Source organism: Taeniopygia guttata, chromosome 5, assembly GCF_048771995.1.
Source record: "Taeniopygia guttata chromosome 5, bTaeGut7.mat, whole genome shotgun sequence".
Classification (NCBI taxonomy): domain Eukaryota; kingdom Metazoa; phylum Chordata; class Aves; order Passeriformes; family Estrildidae; genus Taeniopygia; species Taeniopygia guttata.
In genome coordinates, this window is record NC_133030.1 from 633507 (window position 1) to 659421 (window position 25915).

At 37.3% G+C, this 25915-nt stretch overlaps 1 long non-coding RNA gene across 1 annotated transcript; it reads right to left on the reverse strand.

Annotated features, from left to right (window-relative positions):
* Nucleotides 1-4068: 4068 nt before the first annotated feature.
* On the reverse strand, nt 4069-22042 carry LOC140684212 (uncharacterized). Its single transcript, XR_012056150.1, has 3 exons — nt 21772-22042; nt 21510-21692; nt 4069-8882 (listed from the first exon to the last, which is right to left on the reverse strand). It is a non-coding gene; the product is annotated as an uncharacterized lncRNA (long non-coding RNA).
* Nucleotides 22043-25915: the final 3873 nt, after the last annotated feature.

The window sequence follows — 25915 nt, forward strand, 5'->3', positions numbered from 1 at the left end:
GGAGTCTGAAGAGTGTACTCCTAAAATATTTGAGACTAGGAAGATACTAACAATAGTGATTAGATACAGGACAGAAATCCTGCCCTTTGTGTCTAGCAGTGCTGACTTACATGTTTGTTATTTGCACCATGCCACTGCGTGTGTAGCTCTTAAGACCCTCTCAGGCATCCAAATGCAGTCTGTATCTCAAACAGCCTAAAAAATTCTATGATGGGATTAATTCTTCTGGAGAATATTTTTCTTGTATTTTTCTCTTATTAGGTTCCTATCTCATGTGAACAAACTACTTGATTTACAACACTGTTTAAGAAGTTCCCTTTTGTAGCTGAAGATTCATGTAATTGCTACTTTGCAGCAAATGAAAAAAAATCTCTGGTTCAAACTGCAATTTGACTATTTCTGCCATGTAGAGCCTATTATCAGACCCTTAATGAGGCACAGAACAAATTTGGATGAAAATGACGAAATTTGGATGAAATGGCCCTCCATCAGGGCAGACTACAAAGATCCTCCTCTTTGAGGTATTGGCCCTTTTGATGCATAAAATGCATGAAAATTTGCTTGAAAAGTGCAAGTTGATTAGTAAAAGAAAATTCACAGTAATTGTAGTGAAATGAAAAAGGAAAACAAGGCAAAAGCATTGGAAAGAATATGTTTAATTGCATGTAATTACTTGATGTGGGTTTCAATCAGGGAAAGAAGGAGAAAGGAACATGCTAAATAGTGTTGGTGTGGCAATTATTCTACGATGATTTTCTCAAATGACTGAACTTTGTGTATTATTTAAAAAAAAAAGATACGGCAGCAAAAAAGCCCAGGAAGAACACATGCACTTACTTTTCCATGTCATAAGAACTTCTTTGCTGTATCAGTCAAAATGCCCTGCCATGTCTGTCATCTCATGATTTTGCATATGTAGACAAAATGAACTTTCTTTCCTGGAAACGCTACGTCAACATGTTATTTGGGATACAAGTTTAATAATTTTAACTATCAGGGTGTAAGTAAAACATTGTGTGTGTTATATGATAGCGTAAGCACTTTGAGATTGAGCTTCTCACTTGAACAATTTTTTGACATTTTGGTTTGCTGACAAAAAAATTTGAACAAGTTGCAGTCTGGTCAAATAAAAGTACGGCAGAAGGAGAGGTAGAAGTCCAATAGAGGTGGGGCAAGGTTCCTAGCACTAATTAAAATGGTTTTATCTCTAAACAATAGGTATCATAACTCTTTTGCCTGAGGTAACAGGATCAAGCTTCAAGATTCTATTAAAATAATACACTACATAAGAGTTAAATTTCAATTTTGCTAAATTACTGCGCCTTCACAAGGCTGATTAGGAGCAGATCAAATCCACTTCCCGCCATGGCATTCAAAATTATTACTGCAGAAAACACTATATGAAATTTGACAAAATTTTTCAGTGTGAAAGCTCAGTTTTTTCTTACTTTTGTTTAAATATGTGGAAGGAATAGTTGTTTTTCTTTTAGTCAGGACACTTATTGATAATCCACCAAAAAGTGGGACATCAGTTCTGCTGGCTAAATAAATTAATGAGTCATTATCAGAGATTGAAGGTTAACTTAGCTATCTAATGGTATACAGGAATTAAACTACATTTTAAAATTTGCTAGATTATATTTTCTTCTTACATATCACTACTGTTAAAAACTATTATTTACATTTGTCTTTTAATATATAACAGTGTCAAGATTACAAAGATTTAAGAGGTCAGCCAGTCCCACATTATAACATCTTCTGATAATGCCTCATCTTCACTGTGGAGGCTTCCAATAAGGAAAGGACAAATGTGGGAGTCTGGGACTTTCTTTCTAATTGAAAATCATGAAAGAAAACTAGATAGGGACAAAGAAAACTGATACTATCCTTCTGAGAACAGAATTGAACTCATAAATGAGCTTAGGACTGGTCCTCAGCATCTTTTAGTAATCTGTCAATGACTGAGATTGGCAGTGATTGCTGTGCTGGGCAAGAAAATTAGAAGTGAATTCTAAATGGCAAATATTGAGGAACCAGTCCAAGACTTTTTAACATGTGAATATGGGATTAATTTCCCTTCTCTATCAGAATAGTTTATTTGACTACAATACTTATTAAAGTTTTCCTAGGTACACAAATATAACTTCATTTCAATGTGAAGGATTAGTCAAGGTCTAGCTGTGTTTTGCTTGGAAAAAAATTCTCCCTGCTATAGCTGCACCAGAAAAGGTTTATTGGTGGAATTCTCTTCTGCAGATGTGGTGATTTTTGGGGGGCTGCTTTTGGTCCTAATCTAGATTATTTCTTCTGGTTTTCTGATAAGCTTTCACAGATAGGCAGGTAACTGGTAGTAATTTCCCAGTCTAATAGGTTCCTAGAAAATTGGAGTAGTAACAAAAAAATAAGCATAGCAAGATTCGGTTCTCAAAAAGAAAAAAAAAAAAATCTGTGCTGCATCTTTGTAGCCTTTTTTAAATTCACTGTGATGCAGCACCACTCAGCTGTGTGGGGAAATATTCTCTAGTTCAGACTGTAATTGAGTAGAATCAGACTTAGTTGGGGCTGGACACATAAGTCACAAAAGTGAGGATAAACCAAAGAATTAACAAGAGCAAGAGAACAGACTACTTTCCAAATCCCAGAGTGCCAGCGCTGGAAAGTTTATTGTAATGGAATTTCCAGCCAAAATTTCCAGGCTCAGGAGGTTTAGTTATTTTGGATACATTTCAGATCAGCAGTGTCTGCTTGGCATGCTGTCTGCTCCTGTTGCAGCACTCAGTTTTATGACAGCGTTCTATGTAAGAAACAAGATGGCAAATATCAGGATGCCTTGGCAGCTTTATTTTAGCTGTAGCATTTTCAAGAGGAAGTTCCACAACTGTCATTCCTTATAACTGTGGGTCAGTGTCTTTGCTTCAAGTGGTTGAAAAGGATGTGCAAACTCAAGGCCTTTTTCCCACAGGCTGCAGGAGTCAGTTCAGCTGCTCGTCACTCTTCGTGTGTGCAGAGTTACAGAGCCCTGGGGAAGGAACACTGTCAGCTGGAAGTTCAGCAATTAGAGTTTGCCATGAGACATGCAATGGTTTCTTTGTGGGGTTATCTTAGCAAGGTGCTCACTAGGGGATCCAAATGCTTCCACTCATGTGCTTCCAAGGATGATGTTTGCCAGCAGGGCCAAAAAACCCACAGGGAAACTGCATGTGAGCACAGTTTTGGAAAAGGCAGCATAACCCATTATAGTTGCATTTCCTCCTGTCTGTAATCAGCAGAACTCATCTGATAGGGTCTTTCTTTCCCAGAATTTTGGGAAAGTAGGCTCACTCTAAATCCTGCTTCCTCCGTATCTGCACTAGGGCTCACCCAGCACTGCTTAGCACAGAGCTATGGTGAGAGGCGCTGTGAAACTTCTGATCTCTTGCCTTCCTGCTGCCTCCCCATTTCCTGATCCACACAAGTGTTTAGCCCTGACAGCACTTCTGTTCACTTCATGTCCTGAGTGAGTGTTGGCTGCACAGTGGCAGTGTGGAACTGTCGATGGTGCTGCTGTTGGATGGCCTCTGACATTCATCAGCTAACTGAGGAACTGGAGACCATGAATTTCCCATCTGTCCTTTCAGAAACTGCTGCACAGACCTCCACACAACACATTACTTAAAGGCAGAGATGAAAATTTAGGGAGTGGGGACTGACTTCCAGCTGAGGTAATTTTACAAGGTACTGCTAGGGAAGAAGCAAGAGTTCAACCCCCTGAGTGGATGGAAAGCAGCCTGACTGTGAGCAGGTCCTGAGAACATCCGAGTGCTTGTTAGGCTGCTGCAAGGTGGAGCTGACAGCTGCTCCTCGGGTGTGTAAAAACAGAGAAAGCACAGTCCTGGGAAACGGATAGCTGAATGTTAATTGCTGCTAAGTGACTTCTAGTGCCAAAAATGCTCAATATGGGGTGAGCTGGGAAGGAGTGAAGGAGAGAATATATTGTGGAAGGAGAGAATAAATTGCATATTGTGAATGAGGAAGGACTGTGGTGTTCAAAAAATGATTTTAGCTTTTTTTTTTTTTTTTTCTGTTAATTTTTCTACTTTGGGTTAATTACGTGGTAGTGATAACACCAAAATATTTTTTCAAGTCTGAAACTAGTGCTGTGGTTATCTGTTGCAAAAGTTCTGAGTCTCTTACCAGGTTAATTTTAACATTCATCCTCACCCTTGCTCTTTTATCCCTAGGAGGAGCTGGTGGTTCTACTAAGAAAAATCAAAATCAATCTCACACTATGTTCTTCCTTTTATTAAATTTTTTTATCTGATATATGAAGTTTCTTTTTTGTTTCCTTTGGTCCTTCAATGGCATAAGGGAGAAAAGTCTTTAAAAATAAATAGATCTGGGCTGAGCCTTTAATGCCTGTCCTTTTTCTGTTGGACAAACTTGCTTTCATACATATTTTTACAATCTTTCCATGAGGAATAACTGAAGTCATAAAATGTGTCCCTTCTCCTAAGATTTTCATCAGTGAGGAATTATATTAAAGTAATGAGGCAGAAATTAGCTGGAAGTCTAGAGTTATAAAAGGGAAATTGCATAAAATGAGAAGGTGTTCTCTAAGCACAAGTATCTCAATACAGTATTCATATAATAGCAATAAAATATGATCTAGTGATGATCAGTCTGCAGAAGAAAATGTTTTTTGGATGTATTTCCCATTTCCTTACTGTGATCGAGGAAATGGCAAGAAATTCATCGCTGTCATCACAAAATGATTCTGTTTATGATAGCTCTGCTTTGTATTACTAAAAATTAAAATCAGTTCCCTGAAAAAGCCTGCTATGAACTAGTCACAGCTCACTCATCTCTAAAATAGCTCCATTATGTACCTGAATCTGGGGAATGCGTGTGGGAAGGTGAGGGGCAGGGTAAAGGAGCTCAGTGAGAATATCTGCTTCATGCTGCTCCATCGTCCCATTTTACCACGGAACAATTTAAGAGAGGGTTCCTTGCTCGTTCCTTTTCCATGCAAATGACTCAGATAATCACAGAGATCTCCACACAGCATCAAAGCAGAGTCTTCATAACAACTGGCTCTGTGGATATTTAAAATGCGTGAGCCAGCTCTGTCTTTTCACAGAGGAAGCAGAGAGGCGATGTTTACCCAGCCATTCTTGCTCTTTTTCCTATTCTATTTCTGAAAATAAAGAGCTTGGTGAATAGCTCAAAAATCAGCCACTAAAATTTCTGTTTTGCAAACTGAATGGTCATATTTCTACCTCCCTTGTGCTACCTACAGCAGATGTTTGCCTTGCTGCATGTTGCAGGCACAAATGCTCATTAAAATAGGTTTCAAGCCTTCATCACTAATATTTATTAATGCTACATTTTATTATGTGAATGTTTTCTGGAAGTAAGTATGAACCTTCAGTTATAAAAGAAAAGCATAAGTGTGATTTATCTGCCCAACTGCAGTTATCCAAGAAGGAAGGGTGTACATCCAAGCACCAGAACAAAATGGGAAATATCAGAGTTGAAGACAACTCCAAACATGGTCCTTGTGAGAACATAAGAATTACACTTTCCTGCATCTGTTACCATAGATAAACTGTATGTGTTCTGTGATTATAGCTCTGGTGCTCAGATGTGCCCCTACCCCTGTGGCAAGATGTGACTGTGGCTCTTGCTCTGCTGTCTGGTTTTCCTTGGTAATGGACACAGATGCTTGGGGAGGGAGAGATGCTCAGTGAAGTTTACAGATATCTTGAACAGGAGGAATAAAAAATGGTGCCTGCATCTTCAGGGTACGTAAAGAATGAACTATATTATCAATTTTCACAACTACAAGGCAATTTCTTTTTCATTCTTGCATGTTATGAATCAGGCAAGAGTCTCCTTGTGATCTCATTAAACTAGAACTATACATACTAAATAAAGAAGTTCAGTAATTTGCATATACATGGAGATGGAGAAATTAATAATTCTTGGGTTTTTAATTGACTGAAGAACTGTTGGAATGAAAAAATAATAAGAAGAGTGAAAGGAGTTAAACTATTTCTGTTCCTGCTTTTCCTGTAAAATATGTGGCTAAATTAGAATCTCTGAGTCAGCATAAAGTTACAAATCTGTGTGCCCACCTAGGAAGTTTAACAAAATTTCTGCATACCATTTCCAAAAAACTTATAATGAGTTTTACTGGTAAAAGGATGAATATGTTTGGAACAGGGCTGCATTTCTGAATCTATTCAACTACTCCACATTTTATTTTTTACTTCTAAATTATTTTGTTCAAATATGGTATGGCAGCATTAGTACTAGCTTCACAATTGTATTATTCTGAACTTATTTTGTTTCTTTTGCTCTCATTGAATGCTGGTTTATATTGTACACACTCACCTGTGCCTGTACCCCAACAGAAAATACATGTACATGTAGATGAGTATTTATATGCAAATAGGTATAAAATATACTTATAGGCTTTGGAAAATATTGCAATTGCTTTAATCTGCATCAGTCTACATGAATCTGAATATACAAAGGCAGTATGTGAATCTACAGCAGATACAGATTCTTCCCCACTGCTAAAAACATGTTTGAAGTAAACATGCCTTAATCTTGCCTTGAACAGAATCTAACTGTGATTATTTATGGAAATGGATCACATCCTCGAGATATCTGATTTTTGCAGCTTCATGGGGAACCATGTTTTCAGACTTCACAATCCTAATGTTAACTTGGTTTGTTTCTGTGTAAGGATGTCTGAGTTCCAGGTTCATTACACAGTAAAATAAGTAAGTTTAGCAATCGTCAGTGGACAGAAAATTCCCTTGGAAAGCAGCAAAAGGCTGCAGAGGGCCCTTAAAAATAAATGCAGGCCTGAAGCAGCTTGTAGCACTAGTGCTATTTGTACCTTTAAAAATACCAGTGGTGGTTGAAGGACATAAGCACACAGTCTGTAAGTAGAAATAGTACAGCTTTGTAAGATTTTATTTTATGTGAATAAGCATAATTGCAAAATACATTTGCCTATGCATATATAGATTAATTTTAAGACTAAAATAATTTCTGAATGTAAAAAATAAAGTGACAGTTCTATTACATTGACTGACACTTCATTATTTGAATGCCTAATGTGCATTTTGCTTTTGGATAATTAGTTGTCAGTTTGCAAAAGCAATTACATTTTAAAGGTTACCAGTGTTTTTCCAAAGGATAACTCAGACTTTTTATCTGGTGGCCGAATTGGTGTTCAGATCTAAGTACAGACTTGCACAAAATGCATTTTTTTCCAGAGGGATATGTATGGCACACAATGGGCAGGATTTATGTGTCTCAAAAATAAAAAATAAAGTAAGGATGTATAATAAAGTTAGCACGTCCTGCCATGCCAAGTAGTTCATCTGATTCACCCCATGCTACCTGAACATATTGTTTCTTGCATACCTGCAGAATTTCCCTCTGTACTGTATGGATTTAATTGTTTTGCTTATGTTCTTGCACAGTAGCTGGTCTCATGAGGCTGGAATGGTTCCCCCCATTCCCACTGACCCTGCCAATTCCATAAATGATTCTTTTTTGCTGTGCTCTATTCTTAGGGAAGGTTATTCTTTACCCTTCAGTACAGGTTTATACATTCAGCTGAAGGATGCAAGCACAAATGAGGGAACTAAAAGCTAACAATAGCTAACAAAATGCATTTTTGATTTACAGGACACCTTGTAAGGATAGATGCTATGGGGTGTGTCAGCCAAATAAACACCCAGCAGAGCTGGGGACCCAGTTATAAGTGTGGCAAACTTCCTGGGAATTTATTGTTCATAATAGTCTTGAAAAGGCACAAAGGTGAAGCAGCACCAAGAGTTTTGTGCAGAAGTGCTTTCCTGTAATATGCAGAAGTAACTACAACTTGATTTCTGCCAGAGGAAGGCTTGGTGTGCTGCTGGAGGAGTGCACAGCCACCAAGCATGGGAAAAGATGCCAGAGTGGCAGAACATGCAAGTGCAGCTTTCCATCCAGCCTCTGACCCAGCTGTCTGCAGGAACTCTCTTCCATACCAGGCTTTTTTTTTTTTTTTCCTGAGATTTCAGAAGTGATTCTGTACCACAGTGGGATAAACCTAAATTTTTTTCAAAGCTTTCTTTGAGAAACAAGATGGAAAGAATATCCAGTGGTAGAGACATTCTCCTGTGATGTCAGGTCTCAAAGTGACATTCAAATTGGACTTGAGTTTGGCTTTTTTGAGACGCTGATGTTTTTATTTGTGCTGGAGATTTTCGATTTGCTGCAGATTGATATTCCTTGGGAGAGCCCATGTGAGATTGATAACAGCACTCACAGAAGTCTGGTGCAAACATACAAGTCCTGCAATCTTCCAGGTTTAGAAGATTTTGGGACTGTCCTAACAATTGTATGGATTTTATAGTACTTCAAAAAGGCATTGGTTAAATAGGAAGGGTACTTACCAAACTCTTTTCGCTTATCATCGAGGTGGAGTTGGAGCCAGTAGCTTTTAACCATCAGAGCAGAGGAGGGAAGTTTGCCAATGTAAGGTTGTTTGGATTACGATGAATAAACTCCCTGGCAGTGCTGAGGCAGAGCTGATGATGGCTGCCACGTTGCTGGGCAAAGAGCAGTGACATTCCTAGTGCCCACATTTGTTAGGAATTTGTGTTTTTTTCCCACTGGAAAGGTGACAGCATTGGCACTACGTACCCAGCTGGCTCAGTGTTGAAGGTGAGTGGCTGTTGTGTAGCTCCTAAATTTTGTTTGGAAACATGTTCCCTAAGGACCTGGTTATGCCGTTGAATCTTTCTGAGCTTCCTGCAGAAGTGACTGAAATCTTAAATGTAACTTCCTGCTTGGATTTTGTTGCAGGTTCTTCCTCTCCTCCTGTTTCCATAGGACATCTATATGGAAATACAGAAAAGCAGGCAAACATTCAAACTTTTCTTAATTACTATTTATACTGCCTCTGCAAATGATTATCTTAGCTATATTCCCACTTTATAAAAGACTTATGTAGTTGGGTTAAACAGATTCACACACAACATTTGTTGGTCAATTGCCTTTTAAATTATGTACATCTCTGTAATTAGAAAATGTAATTTTGCTTAATGCACATACAGCTTTTTTTTTCCTAAATCTGCCCTTAATATACCTGGAATTATGAGTTTTGTTTGTAGACAGAAGCTAAATTGAAAAGAGTTTTCCTATTAAAAGTCTATGATTCTGTAATCAGCAAGACAGTTTTATTTCTGTATATGTGAGGTGTTCACTGAATTATGGACTGAAGAGTCAATGGACACACAATTAATAGACAGGAAAATCTTGGAAGCCAAATGTGTTCACTGAGCCAACAAAGAAATATGTATGTTTATTAAAAGAGCAAAGAATGGATGTTATAATGTTAATATTATCCTAAGGCTCAATTACTCATGAATTTACTACAGTTCCAGTCAGAATGCTGAATTGTCAGGAAAAGGAATTCTTGCACAACACCATAAAATACCCATAACACGAAAACTCATTTTACAAAAATAATTGACCTTTGCCATGAAAACATTAACTAAAAATATAAATATTTTTGCATTCGTTTTCCCAACAAGACAAGGTGAAGATTAATCTGACAACAATGTGCATGATGTGTGTGTGATTGCTGTCATGGCTATGATCTTCTCTTTGGAGATGTCCTTGAAAAATTCACAAGGTAAAGCTGTGACTTCTCAGGTTATGCAGAAGCTGATGTTTCTCTGTTAACACTGATGTGTTCACACTGATTTTCATCAGATAGGTTAGTATTGTATTCTTATTGAGAGCAGCACTGAAACAAATGAAAAAGTAATCTCTACTTGAACAACATTTAAAAATGTTGTTAACCACATTTGCCTTTGAATGTTTTGCCCCAGATTCACATTCAGACACAAATCATGGCCAATTGTACTTTTTCTTCTTAAACATAAATTTTTTCCATAATTTCCTTTTATAACTATGATTGAGTTGGAAATTTCGATATCTAAACCGGTTGTTAGAAGCTCAATCTTATCAAGTATTTTAAGGGTATTTTAAGTGTCATGCAAGAAATCCTTTTCCTGACAAATCAACATTCTTACTGGAATTGTAGTAACTTACTGTGTGGTTTCATTATCCCACTATCCTTCCTGTCTGGTATATCAAGTTTTAGGGAGAGAAATGAGAAAATTCAGTGAATTAGTCTTAGCAGTCAATCTCTACTAAAGTGCAAATTAAAATCTATTTAATTGAAGTGCTGTAGGCAAGTGTTGTGTCTCTAAATCTTTACTTTTTAAGGCAGGTAATAGCCCTGCTAGAGGGGATGTGAGACGAGACCTCATGGTCCAACTGGAGCTGATTGGTGATGTCAGGACTGGAGGCAGCCTGGGCTGTGGGGATCACTGGGGAGTTTGCAGTCCTGAGTGATATGGGCCAGGCAAAAATACAGTCAGAACCTTCAATTTTAAGAAAGGAAAGTTAAGAAAGGAAACTTCCAGCTGTCCAAGGAATTAGTCAGTAGGACTCCCTGAGGAGCTGCCCTCAGTACAATAATACAGCCTGGGGAAGGAGGGATTCAGAGGGGCCCTGCTGGGACTTGGGGGGGGGACTTGGGGGTCCTGGTGATGGCAAGCTGGACATGACAATGTGTGCTTGCAGCACAGAATGCCAAGAGCATCTTGAGCTGTATCAATTACATGGTAGTGATAACACCTAAATATTTTTTCAAGTCCGAAACTAGAACTGTGGTTATCTGTTGCTAAATTTCTGAGTCTCTTACCAGCTTAATTTTAACATACATACTCACCCTTGCACTTTTATCCCTAGGAGGAGCTGGGGGGTTCTACTAAGAAAAATCAAAATCAATCTCACACTATGTTCTTCCTTTTATTAAATTTTTTTTACCTGATCTATGAAGTTTCTTTTTTGTTTCTAGAAAGTTCCCTGCATTTTCACTGGAGAAACATGCTTAACTCGCAAGGAGTTGCCAATGTGTTTAAACTGGATCTGAAATGCTTTAAAATAAGTGTAAAGTGTATTGGATTGACTTTATTTTTCTCCCTCCTTTGGATTTCCCACTGACTTTCTTGCTGTGAGAAGTTTTTCCCTCAAAACTGGTGATCTGGTTATTCCACCAAGGAAGGCAATGTATTTCCCTTGGAAATGGATGGAAGACTGTGATGCTAAATCTGACCTTCCATTTACTCCTGCCCTCCTGACAGGGTCTCCCACACCCCTTTCTGCTGGAAGGCTATGTCATCTATTGACGCCAAAAGTTATGAAACTTATTCTGATATCTTGTTGAATTTTATATTTATTTTTAGGTCTGTACCTATTTACATTTGTATTAATTGAAATATGTTTAAGTAAGAAGAGATATTATTTCTCAGCCTCAATATTCATTGACTAATCAGATAATTTTTTTAGTTTCTGCTCCAAAGTAGGTTTTCAATTACCATCAACATCTAAAAAGGCCCTTGTACTTGTTTCAGACCAGTTTATCTATTTGTAAAACACTAATTGAAATCTCATCATTGCTTGAGCTGTAATAATATTTCCAAGCCTGTTGTAAAGTATATTTACTGTAGGAATACCAGTGATATAAAAGTAATACGTAGGACATGCTTTTCTAAATGGACATTACATTATGTTCAGTCTTCATAACCACTTTTGCATTTCTTGGTATTTTTTTTTGTTATTTAAAAGTCATTCTCCTCCTTTGTTATTTGATTGATATGTTCCAAGCTTATAAAAATTTTGGAGTGTTTGCTCAGAGGTTGAACTTGTACATTGCATGTTTGAACTTAATTTCTATTTCAGGGTTTGCAGCATGAAATATTTATTGTCTTGAAGAGTGGAAATACCTCCTAACTGCTTATTGCCTGCATATTATTTTGGGACATTTGTACTTTTTGTTCCAAGGGTTGGGAATGAAAATTTAGTTTTAGAACAGTCTTCAGCTGCAGCCAGATACTCCTCTTTCAGCTTTACCCACTGTATTTCCTCATGTTTATTTTTAGTTCTAATCCATAATATGTCCAACCTTGTGTGACACTGTAAAATAATGATCTGGACTACCATATGCTGAGTCTGACCTCAGCATAATGCAAGGACTTAAAAGAGATCTTGAAGGAAGAGATAATGAAGGCTGTTATAGGCTCGGGATAATTGCTGTGGGTGAAGGATATGCACCAGACAAGTTGTAATTAAAGAAACAGAGATAAAGAAAAAAGGATAGAAAATGAACTAAGGATTTGCCAAAGATAGATTGTGTCTGAATAATCAGACAGCTTTCAGTGTGCTAACTGATTTTCTAAGAAATGCAGTAGATTAAATCTATCTAGGCTTCAAAAGTTTTTATGAATCCTCTGTCTAGAAAATCAATAGTCATATTTGGAGTCTGCTGCCATGAAATCCCTACAGCAATAAGGTTAGAGCTCCTCTCTGCTCCAACAAGGTTAGAGCCACTCGCTGGCTTCAGAGTGGTGGAAGAAGAAAATTATTCCAATTTTTTGCCTCCTTCTTCCAGAGAGGAAGGTTATTTCGGTTGTCACTGCCACTTGGGGTGCATGTAGGGCCCAGAATCATTTACTTCTGCTCATGAGTGCACTTTTGCTGTACTGGGGAGCCAGCTGTGAGCATTTTTGGGTAATAAATATATCAGAAAATTTGAAGAAGTAACTAAGTAAGTAGTTTCTTGTTGCAAGGCGTACTCACAACAGGATCTTTGTACTGGAAAAAACCCAACCAGCTGCTGCACACCCATGCACTCTTGTCACAGTCTTTTCTTATTTGTGTTGGTCCTCTTTGCTTCCCTCAACAGAACAGCTCTGTAGCCAATGTCCCAAGTGCACCTTCGCTGATGAATCTCATTTTAGAGGTTCATATTACTGAATCAATCAAAATTGACTGAGGCAGGCCTGCAGGAAGCTATGTAGTCTTTACTCAGCTGCTCTTGGCACTGTAGTTCTCCTGTATGGTTTTTCAAAGCTTCTGGTAGTGGAATCCATCTCCTTCCTCTGTGAAATATTTAATTTTTTTATCTATATTTACGGATAGGAAAATTTTATTTTAACATGTCATCCAAGTGTCCTCATAAATTCTTGTCCATTGGTTGTTGGCCTTGTCCAGATGAATATATATAACAATTTATTCCTTTCCTCTTTGTGGCAATCTTTTAATAGTTGCAGCTGTCTCCTCGATTGTCTATAGTCTGGACTAGACCGAGAGGTTTTCCTGGTTTTCACTGTGTATATTTCATCTCTTCTAGAATTTTGATTATTTTTGGTACTCTTCCATGGATTTTCTTAAATAGAGTCACAAATTTTTTAAGGTGAGATGTCCCAGTCTTGACCCAGGACTTCAAGTGTGGCCTTATTTGGATTATGTGAAGTAGAAGGGTTACTTTGACTTTATTTATTTCTACTACTATTTTTTTTGCATGTCAGAAGAATTATGCATTTTTCAAGCACAATACTACTGAAAATAAGTAAATAAAATACATCTTGCTTAGGATAGGACATTTTCCCAAGCTTTCACAGGAATTTACAAATACCATACTAGAAAAAATGGCTAACATGAAATTGTGTATCTCAAATCCTTCAGATTTACCATGGACTCCAAACCCTGCTGACAAATGCTGTTTACAGAGTTCCAGCAATTTATTACTGAAATGTTATCCCTAATTTAAACATAGAGAGATATAGCATAGTGTCAGGCCTCACTAGACTAAAGTAAGATTAGCTGGATCAACAATTCCCTACCTGCCACTTCCTTGATCAGCATTGCTATCAATAATTCTGTTTGCTGGCATTAAAATGCAAAAAGGATTTCCACAAGAAATCATAGCAATATAGCATAACTCCCAATTAGCAAACACAATTAAGTAATTTATTAAAATAAAAGAAGCCAATACAGAAGGTGTGATGGGAAAGTGAAATACGGTGCTTTACAGGTCCTAATTAAATATTTGTGCTGTGGTTCCTCCCTGTTCAGCAGTACTTGTTCCTGTTGTGATGGCTGAAGATGTCCAAGTTGTGTTCACGTACCATTTATAAGGAGAAGCAAAGGAGGAAAAGGGATAAACTTAGGAAAATTCAGGGGTTTTGTTTTTTTTTTTTTTTTTTTGAGAAATTGCACAAGAGGCTTTGACAATCTTGTACTTTTTTTCCCAGAAGTCAAAAGCAATAATTTATCTAGGGGAAGTTGTAATTTTTGTTTGTATTGTCAGGTGCTGTACTGACCTAAGGCAGTTTCTCCCAATCCAAGTTGTAATATAACAAACTCTGTATTTTACTAGCTACAAAATTCTCAAAGCTTAGAATGTCTTCCTGTTTTATCCTTTCACAGATCCTCAAGGAGCTGTGAGGTGCACTGCAATACACAGAGAGTACCTGACCTCCACGAGTTCAGTGTGCTACAAATGATCAGGGAGTGATGTCAGCTAGTTCTTGGGCTACTGAAGTAATGAGACTACATTAAATAACACAGTACACCAAATCACACTTCAATAGCTAAAATCAGAATCAGCCTTTTAAACAGTGTTTTGGTGTGAACCAGGCTTACATTTCTATATTTATATATTTACATAATATATATATATATTAAAAATTCCACATGAAGCTTCCTTAGCATATATTAATGACTAAAGTATCTCTGTCACTTAGAAGCAGGCATTAGGCTATTTCTAATAACTGAGAGTTAATTTTTACTTCTTACTGGTATTCTTTGTAGACTGCTATGTTTTTCTTACTTCAAGAGCATTGATTTAAAGGGTTTTCCTTGCTAGTTATGCAGCTGTTCTCTTCAGGAACACTGTGAGAAATTGAGTTGCCTTCTTGCTAAAAGCATCCATCTCAGGGGTGCACAGAGGTTGTGCCAACACTGCCCATGCTAAATCCAGGTAGCTCTGGCATCACCGAGTTCCATTTTGCAACTAGGTTTTTAATCATCTTCAAACAAGGCCAAATATAATCTGTCTGAGAGGAAACCTACTAAGTAAAACCTGTTCTGTAATGAGGTTGTGCCAAAATATGACAGGTGCAGTTTTACAGGGTACTGAGCCCACTCCTGCCATAGTCTGGGGCTTTATCTTCCCACTGTAATATAAATTGAATATATTGATGTATTTATTAGCATTACACAGAAGAGCTGGGCTCCACTGGAACGCAGCTTCAATCTCAGCTCACTTCTGATGGATGGGTTTTTTTTGTGAATAATTGTATTTATGATCCCAAGTCCTTACTAAACACTGCATCTTCATTCATGGCATCTTAACCTTTCATGAGATTGCATCTTAATGTGATTCTTCAGCCTTGTCCCTTATTATGTTTTATTATGTCTGTGGGATTGTATGTGTAATGAAAATTAAACAAAGGTGATGAAAAAGTTTCAGCTAATCCTTTGCTACCCAGTCTACAAGTTTGGAGGTACCTTGAAATACATAACATCTTATTATACTCTTTACTTCAGTTCTTCTAGCTGAGCTAAGGTAAATCCTTAAAGTGAAAAAAAAAAAATTGCAGAAAATTACTATCAGAGAGACAAAGCAATATAACCTTAGAAATTTAGAATTTGTTTCTGAGTTCACTTTCTAGCAGTTACAAGAATTTCTCATATGGAAAAAGCATTTATTCTGTGTTACTTTAATAACTTGCAAAACCCTCTGCAGGGATTTCATATCCTCACTTCATATTCAAATTCTCAAAACTTGCTGTATAGCAATACGCTCATATTCTTCTCCCAAACTAGAATGAGTAAATAAACTTAAGACTTATTTCTTATATTTATCTTCAGCAAAACATAATACTGACAGTCTTGCTTGTTTTGTCCGTATTAATGCAATCTGCCCTCCCTGGGTAATGCTGATGAATAAATCACTAAATGTGTAATAGCATCTATTTACTCTGAATGGCAATGTTTTAGTCCAGGCAGAAAATGACTATTCATGGTTTTTATTTGGTTTCCCCCCCCTCCTTCTTCTACTGTCTGAAAAGAAATTAATTACATTGTGTGTAGCCATTATAGAAATATGTCAAATTACACCTGTCAATAAACTAGTGGTGTTTTCTAGTCTTTATGTGAAGGTATTTAACTTCTATTTAGCAAGTAAATTGCTTTTCTCGCTTTGTTTCATGGTGCCAGAATTGTAATAATTTTGTGACAACAAGGCCTTTAATTACCCCACCTTTGTGATGACAGGTTATTAATGTCCAGAAAATTATTGAGAGATTATATAAGAAATTCAATAGAATAGAAAGTTTGATCATCACTAAAAAGTGAATGAAATGGATACCAAATCTGATGGAACTGTCATAGGCAAAAAGTTATTAACTTGATTTTTATAGCCTTTGCTGGTCCTTACTGTACCAGTGACAAATGTATCTGCCCTACCAAGTACTACTCTGCAGGAATACAAAGAGGAAAAGAAGGTTGGTTTGATCCTGCTTTCAAGTCTATTGAATTTATAGCAGTTCAAGTGAATTCAGGGAGTGCTGAGCAACTCATTGTCTCGTAAATCTGTGCAAGTTTTTATTAAATATGGCTGGTTTAATTTCTTATGATGAAGACCTATAACTGTTAATTTTAAAATAAGAATACTGAGCAGTACATGATGCCAAATATGAAATTAATAACAACACTAATGAATTTTCCTCTTTTTTCCTCTGGTTATGAGTTGGCCAGAAAGAGATATGGCAGTGTAAGGTTTATGGTTGTACTCAATGATCTTAAAGGTCTTTTTCAACCTAGATGAGGAATCTATGGTTCTGCGGTTTCATTTTATGAAATTGCTGTTCATAATATTTTAATAGCTCTTGAATTGTATGAAAATGGTATTTTATGAATATTTGCTACTCATTTTTTTTTTGTGTTCTAGGATTAAATTCTGATCACAGACTTGCATTAGATTTTGTAAACAACTAAGTTTACAATGCTTAATTTCTGTGATCATAAACATCAGTTGTCTAATGCACTAAAATACCCCCCAAATTGCTGATTTTTTTTGTAAGCAACAAGAAATACTATTCTTGCTTTTTCAGAAGGACAATTATGGTTTAATAGTATCTCTAAGAAAGTTTAAGATAATTTTCTCCCTGTCTTTTGCTTGTCATTTAGTTTTCATTTATAGTAAAAAGACCAAAAAGGGAGAACAGTTACAATTTGTACTAAGTAAATATGTTAAAATTCTTGCCTGTGTTGAATAAACTAATTTATTCTTACAATGTATCTATGTTTTTTCTTGCCATTGGTTCTAGCAAAACTTTTCATCCAGGAGTTTTAGAGGCATTTATTTAAGGGAACCAGCAGGAAAGGAATGTCAGAACAAATGGCCATTATATTCACAGAGTGTGTTACTATACAAATGTAAAGCATTACAAAACAAGTAACTCCACTAAGTCAAGATGCTGGAAGAACCTCATCTGAAAACATGGAAAAACCCCAAAAGTTTCATTAAGCATGATATTTGTTGCCTGTGTTACCCACCCCATGTTATTTCCTATCTCCTGGGAGCATATAGGGAGCATAAGGGAGCTGGCATTATCCAAAATCCCCTGCCACTTGTGGGCTGGGAAAAGAGCTGGATGACCTTGTGCTTACACTGGCAGGAACTTGCTCATAACGATGGTTGACATAAGCAGGTGGGGCTTGTTCATTTTTTAATTAGCTCCAAAGCACTGACTCTTCCTTTGCTTTCAGGCTGCTTTTCAAACAGAAGTCAGAATTAGTAGAAGTTTCAGTCTGGTGAAAAGCTGTGAGGCAAGTTGCTATGCCAGTGGTTTATATACAGAGGGAATTTTTAGGGACCTGGGAACAGAACTGACTGTTCCAAGAGAGAAGGGTCTAATGGGTTTCAGAAAGGGACCCACCAGATACTTTGACAGACTGAGTAGGATTCCTGCTACATGAAAAATTTACATGCATTGTCTTCAGGACTAGAGAAAAATTGGGAAAACTTTAATGAAATGCTGAAATAAGACAAGGGTGATTGATGTCCAGAGACTACAACTAAACCTTCTCCTTGCAAAAGCAGCTCAAATTTCCCTTGAAAGGACAGAAGAGAGTGGCTAACAACTGAAATCTGGATTATTTACTGCCAATGACTTCCCTAATTTATCTTCACTGTGGGTTTTATTCATGCCCCAAGGTTCTAGGAGATTAGTAGGCCTTCTAGAAAAGAGACTGCTGGTACCTGATGACTGAAGCAGTTAGAATGATGTTGAACTGATGAGTCCAGTAAAAATAAATTTTGACCAGATGGGTATAAATAAAAGCAAGTGCATTCTTGCAGCTCATTCACAAATTGCAGGTTATTTGCAGATAGTCATGCTTGTAAGACAGATGACTCCAGAATTACTGATAACAGTAAAGCCAATATTCTGAAAGCAGCCATGTTGGTTTTCTTTATTCCTCCTCACACTTGTAAGATAGTTTTGAGCCCCTGATAGGTTGGAGAGTTCAGTTTTAGCAGGGGAACATGGCAGAGAAGGAGAAGTATATTAAATACCTTTCACTGAAACTGAACCTGCTTGCAGGAATGTAATTAACACCTTAATGATGAATTCATTTCATATAAACCAGGAAATTCCCCTCTCTCCAACTCCTAACTTCCTAAGCAGAGTGCAGATCTTTCTGTGCTCCTCTCATGCCTATGGATTTTCCTAAGCAGAGTGCAGAGCTTCCTGTCCTTCTCTCATGCCTATGGATTTTGGGGTCAGGCCAGCACAGAGACATCTCAGGGATGCAGCAGATCTTCACACAGTGTTTCTGTTGACATCTGCTGGAGAAGGACCAGCATTATCTACTCTAAGGTTTCTTTCAAAGACTTTTCTTACTGTGTATCTTGGTTAGGATCAGAAAAAGAGGATCTTTTAGAGTAATTTGTAGTGTAGTGTTCTGGAGTTGACCTCTGCCTTCCAACTGTCTGAATTTCCATTTCTGAACAACTTCTTGCTGTTCTTCATTTTGCTGTGCTGCTTCTGAAGTATTTGGTCTGCTCCTGGAATTGCAATTGGATGTCCTGGATCTCTGTGCCAAAATAACTTCATAATAGTATTATTTCTTTTCCATTTAAAATGGGATCCTTGGAATTCCATGCATTTATAAGGCTTTCTGACTTATTTTTGACCACTTAGTAACATTCAAGACTGAAAAGTGAGGTTAGCAGTGCATAGATAATATGGAGTAGGCAAATGATGACTGATGGTGACTAGGCAAAACACTGATTAGTGACTGAAAAGTGTAAGGAACAGAGAGGAAAGGTAAAAAAGTTACTGGTGTTACGTGAAGGGTAAATGATCTCTGAGAGCACCATGGAAAGGCTTGTTGTGTTTCACTGGAACAATTCAATACAGCAAAATTTCACATCCTGGTCCTTTATGAGTGTTAATATACTTCTGACAATAGCATTCATCTTACTGGAAAGAGCACTGACTGATCCAAGCAGGACTGCTCACATAAGCAAGATTTACCCACCAATTGTCTTCTTTCCTTGAATAGTAATATTGTACAGTCCTAAGCCTGAGTAAATGTCAGCTGATGATACTTTCGTGGCTCCTTCATGTAAATATTTCATGTTGTATTCTACATTCTGTTCCTTTTCTTGGAGGTTTCAGATGGTTTTTTTATTTGCTGCTGCTAGCTCCTGTGTTCTCTTTTTTAAATTATGTTCAAAGAAAATAGTAATTCATTAAGAAAATTACCTGTAGAAGCAGACTTTGATGGCAGTAGCTGTAAAAAAGTGACATTCACGGGAAGAAACCCTTTGCAAGCTGACAGACTATTTCAATAAAGCTCAGATAGCCTCTCAGTGAGGGAGATGGATAGGGTTTGTTTCTTCCTGTCTTTGCAGTGCTGAAGCATTTATACTACCTAATTTGAACCTTTAAATAATTAAGAATAGCTTTATATCATTAATGATTATATGCATGTTTAAGTGCTATTCTCTCTTATGAAACTATTGGCCATCTTTAATTGATACAGGGACAGCAGAGAGCACTTTGCTGACATTTGACTAATCCACACAGAGCTGCACAGAGGTAAAATACATCTTCAAGGCTATGGAGTTTGTATTTGGACTTATTACTGCTTGGTGCTAATATCTTCCACTTAACAATTGATGCCCCAGTTTTGATGTCTGGCATCTATGTTATAGGGGTTTGGAAGGCAGGATTGCTCTTCTCTTTAATAATAGTCCTTGGGATTTAGTATTAAAATAATTTTTTTTCTTCACTGAATTAGCAGCACTTAAGTGCAGATTTTTGATGATGGTAACCAGCTGACTCAAAAAGGTATTTGTTTGATTTGTAGCTGTTGATTGGTCTGTGATCAAGTTGTGGTATTTTATTTCAGGCACAGAGATATTTTAAAAGAATACTTAGTATAAATAGAATAATGAGTTCTATTATTATTCTTTGTCAAATATTTTGCCATCTATTGCTTTGGTGTTGCTGGGTTAAGAAGTTGAGAGAGAAATGTACAAGTAACTCTGCTAGTTTAGTCTTCCTCACAAAATTTAAAATTTTCTTAATTGTGACCAGTCTCTTGGGTTTTCTACCTCTTTCCCCTTGTTGAAAACTAATAGAAAAATCCAGACTTCTATTCTTTTCATTTTTCCTCAAAGATAGCAGTGAAATTAAGTGGACTCAGCTCAGCTGAAACCACTGGTATTACTGCCACAACTCTTTTTAATGGGTTGTGGACCTCATCCCATAGACTCACCTTCCTGAGTAATTCTATGTTATGCCATCCTTGGTGTTTTGCATTACCAGTTTCTTATTAACATCCGATTTAAGAGTTATCCACACGTGGAGAACTTATCCTTTTCTTTGCAACATAATTATATATAAAGTATTTAGTGCAGAAGAGAACTTATTTTTTTTCCATCTGGAGCAGAGGTGCTGAGAGTGCTAGAGTGTTGCTTGTAGGGCTTTATGCTTATAAAGCAAATCCAAAGTAAGCTAGGGCATTTTTCAAAATTTATTCTGGTTAAATTAAAAATAAGCAACCCAATGCTTAATTTAACACTGTGTTTTCAATTCAATTAATTGTTGTCATTGACTTCCAGATTTATGTCCTTAATAATCATGACTAAGCCAAATTCCATTAGCTGAACGCTGGTGTCTTCAATTAATTTCAGGCTTTTGTAGCTTTGCATAGAGATATTTTAAAGCTGCACTATTTGAGAAACCCCCAGGGAATTTAAAAATTAAGGTCCTCAGTTTTGTCCCCTTTCAAATGTGATGCTTCAAACATTTGATGTAAAACAAGGACTTGTGTGTATGAAACATGAAGTTACTAGACACAAAAAAAAAAAAAAAAAAAAAAAAAAAAAGTATGATGTTATTTAGTTCACTTATCAACTGTACCTTTTGACCTTCTGCAATCTGAGCAGTATCATCAACTGTTGGAATAGTGATGGTTGCTGCTCACTGTCCCTCTTGAGACAGGAAAAAGCTGTGCTATTACTACCTCCTGTGCTATCCCTTCTGGATAGTTATGGTAAAATGCAAAAGAAACCGTTTAAATACCTTTATTGCTGTTTTCCTGGGCCTTTGAAGTGGCAGAGGTGAGCTGTGTCCCCTCAGAGGTTCAGTGGCTGGCAGACAGGTGGGCCTGGATGCTGGAAGGCTCATTTGCCACGCAGCCCTTCTTGCCTGCTCGTAGCACGGCTTGGAAACAAGGTCTGCAAACTCTGCTCTCCTATTACACCTCTACAAAATCAATAAGCACAGAAAACTGAGTAAAACAAATTAATTTGTCATCTGGAACACAGGGCAAGTCTATACTTACATTTAGTTTAAACAGGAGGTCACCCTTGAGGTTTCCAAGCCAGGCAGTGCAGCAGTTTCCATTGCAGATTTTGGCTTTGGTGCAAAGCCATCCACACTGTGACAGCCTGGCAGGGCCAGCCTGTGCAGACATAAAGCAATTGCTGTCCCCTCTTCAGCCACTCTGTAGGACTGGAAGATGGAAGTGGGAAACTGGGATCCTTCTGTACCAATCCTGTGTGAGAGGTCTGCTATTATAAATGCAGGCGAAGCTGGTGGGAAGAAATGTCTGACTCTAGAAGGCTGAATGATTCCTTTATCATAACTATACTACAATACATTAATATACTATCTAAAGGAGATACTAAAACTACAAACCTGCTTTTTGTAGCTACCATATCTAACCAACTCACAACTTGTGACCCTCTCTGAGAGCCCAGCCCCAGGTGGGTTGCATTGGCCATCAGGCTCAAACAATCCTCACCTGAATCCAATCAAGCAATCATCCCAGGTAATCAATTCTCCAAACACATTCCACATGGGAAAAACAAGGAGCAGAAATAGAAATGTATTTTTCTTTCTTTCCTCTGTGCTCCTCTATGAAAAATCCTGAAAGAAAGAAGAATGTGCCTGCGACAATCTACAATATAAGCATGATTCAGAGGAAAGAAGCTGTTTCAAAAACTGATCTGCTGTCTAATAATTAAATAGTTTTACAGGCTTGAGAGGCTTAGGGTAAAACTTGGGGATTCACAGTATTACAGGAAGGGAGATAGGAGCTGAGTAATGTATCCTAATGAAGCTTTAAGTCAGCATAGTCAATGGTGATTCTTCCTTACAAGTATTGAATCTCATATTGGCTCCTTCTTTCCATGTTGTCTATTTTAGGCTCCATAACCAGACATATGGAAGATATAGTTGGTTCTTCTGGAATAGAGTAACAGTAAAATAAAAAGGTTAACTTTTCTCAAAAAAAACCCTTCTCTCCTTATTGTGTTCATCTAAACCATATCAGTGAAAACTAATGGTGTGCAAATTCTACAGAAAGTATTTAAGAGTTCAGAAGAATAATCAATAAATTTTAATTAAATTTAATTTGGTGGAGCTTTTGTCCATATGCTTTGAATGACCAGATCCATGATCATCAATGCAATAACTGATGCTTATGACATAAAAGTCAGTGGATTTGGATTGCTGGAAGTGTCCTTTCATTATTCAAGAATCTTAGATTCTTCCCTTCTCTTAAATTCTCTAATTTTGACCTGGACTGTTGCACTACTACACAAAATAATTCATGCACTCACTCTAGATCTAAAAGAAGAAAAAGAGTAAAAGGAGGGAACTTGATTTCTGACCTCACAATATATAGAATTCTAAAAGTGACAGTGGGTTGGAGGGTGAAATTGTCACCTCTCCAACCACACTGGTCAAACCAAGAGTCTCAATTCTCTCCTCCCACAAAGAAGAATGCAAAACAATCATTATTTACATGCACAGTGCATGAGAAACTGCAGTAGAAATATATAAATATCAGAAGGCATAGAAAACTTTTAAAAGAACTTTAAAACTTTCAAAAGAACAGGGTGACACTGAACTAATGCTGTAAGGTACTTAACTTCATTAATAAAGATACAAGCCAGTCATGATGCTTAAGGATGATGCTGCTTATGACATTCCTTATTCTAAAGAACCAGAACAAGTTTTTTAACCAACTGCTCTAAATTCTGTGGCAAATTGGTACTGAGCTGTAACAGAGTAGAAGACATAGACCTTACCTGCATATCTGGAGAGTAGAAATGCATAAAAAGCCTTATCAAGAAGGGAGCTTGCTTGTTAGAAGTAAAACTGTTGTCTAAGCAGGGTAGATTATATTTTGCCCTATTATTTCTTTGTAATCCTCTTTAATTACATGTCACTCAACTCCTAAAATAATTTTCTTTATCTGAGTTGATATTTCTGCCTCCAAATTATTTCACTGGCTTCTTTTGGATATGTCCTACTTGATGGTAGATTTACTGCCAGGTTCAATTCCTTATCCTTCTGTGTGAAGGCCCAGAACAGCTTGATCAGTTTTCACCTTGAACCTTTATTCATCCTTTATTCCTTTGCCATGTATGCCTTATATCTGGAAGTGATTCTCTGTCTTATTGCTCCAGTCTCTTGACATTCATCTCATTTAATCTCCTCAAGATTCAGTTCTGCCAACTGCCCCAGAATGGACCCAGGTGTAATCTTCTATTCAGGTTACTGACAGTAATGTGATCTCATTTTATTATTTTTACAGATCCAAGCACAATTAGGTTTCAGTCTTTGGACACCACAGAACATGTAGCACACAGTAAGTGAGAGGATGGATATTTCTTTTTTTTTTTTTTCTCAGTAACTCTTGCACTTCTGTTACAGTGGGACCATAAACTAATGAGAAACACTGGACTACAAAAGCCAAAACTGATTTTTTTTCAGCTGAAAAGGAATGCTGGTTTTATCAAAGCTCCATAAATTACCTTTAAATCCCAGTACTCTTTATAAGAGAGCATGAGTGGCCCACTACACTGCCTATGCATACAGCAGCATACAATACAAAATATCTGTGACCTCACTCCATATGGCTGAAAATGAATGTTGCATCACAGGATGTTATTAGAGAATTAATTGAAAATACTTTGCACTGTAGCGTATATTTACTTACCAAAGTAAATTTTTTGGCAAACAAGACTTCCTGTTGCTGCAAAATATAATAGATCTTTTTGCAAAATTAAGAGCTTGACGTCTATTTTGTGTGTGTGTGTATTTGTTGGTTTTTTTTTCTGGGTTTTTTTTTTTTTTTTTTTTGGTGGGGTTTTTGGGTTAGTGTGTGTGTGTTGATTTTGTTGGGAGAGGAGTCCTTTCCCTGGAGGCTGGGGGTGATCTCTGCATCCCCATGGATCCCCAGGGGCTGGGGGTGGATCTCTGCATCCCCACGGATCCCCAGGGGCTGCAGGCACACAGCTGCTTCCCCATGGTCATCACCACAGTCTGCAGAGGAATCTTTGTTCTGTTGCATAGTTTTATATACTTTATCTTTCAGTATTGAAGTGAGACAGTAGCATATTTAATAAGCCTAAACTTAGTCCCTGATATCTAAGGAATCATGGCAGGGCTGATTATTTCCATGTGCAGCATCAGTAGCAAGTTAACCTCACAAGGAATAGGAAAAATCCTTGTATACTTTGTTTTACTGCTGGGACTCAGGAATCAGGATACTTTAATATTGAGTCTAACAGTGACTCTGGGTCCCAATAATTCAGGATTTCAGACCTAGATCACCAATACTAGTGCCCTTTCTAGACAATGTGCTGGGACATTTTCTACCCTGAGTCATTTTCATCTGCAGCTGGATGAAATATAGCTTAACTTCAAACAAGAGAGAGGCTGATTTACAGCAGGCAGCAGTGCAGCTATATATTTCATATATATTTTCAACACTGAGGTTTTCATAACTAAATGCATGTCTTTTTCCAGGCCTTCTTGAATGTGCAGAGTCCACAAAAATTCAGATCATACAAATTGCAGTACCAGAGAAAATTGTTCCAGCTGCCTGCTCATTCATTCATTCATTCATTCATTCATTCATTCATTCAACTTAGTCATACAAAACACACAAAGAAGACTCTATAGGTGCCATAAGTATCCTTATTTTTCAAGGCTAAATCCTGCCTGGTCTTTGACAGAGGTTTTTTGACAGTTGCTTGCACTGTACATAAATAAAGAAACCAGTAGTTCCTGGTTTTTCTTCTGGGCCTTTGTGGGAATGTGTGTGCTTCACTGCCCCTGGAAGAATGGCCACCTCCCAGTGCACCTCAATTTCTCTTCTTTAAGTCATTACAAGGATATCTCTTCAAGGAATTATGTGGACACCTTAAAAAAAAAGGGAGAATATTCCTTCTTTAACACATATTAAAGAATATGATGAAGAATACAAGCCAGAATGAATGCTAAAAAATAAAAGAAAACCGTTTTGAGAAAAAAGCAAAAGAAAAGGAGAAAATACCTGTAACGACTGATTTGGCCTGGCAGGGAATCTGTATCATTTATTCAAAGAAACGAGCTGGTTTTATACAGTTCTGCAAGGCACAGTGTTTCCTTACGTGGGAATTCTCAGTACATGACCTGTCCCACATTGCCAT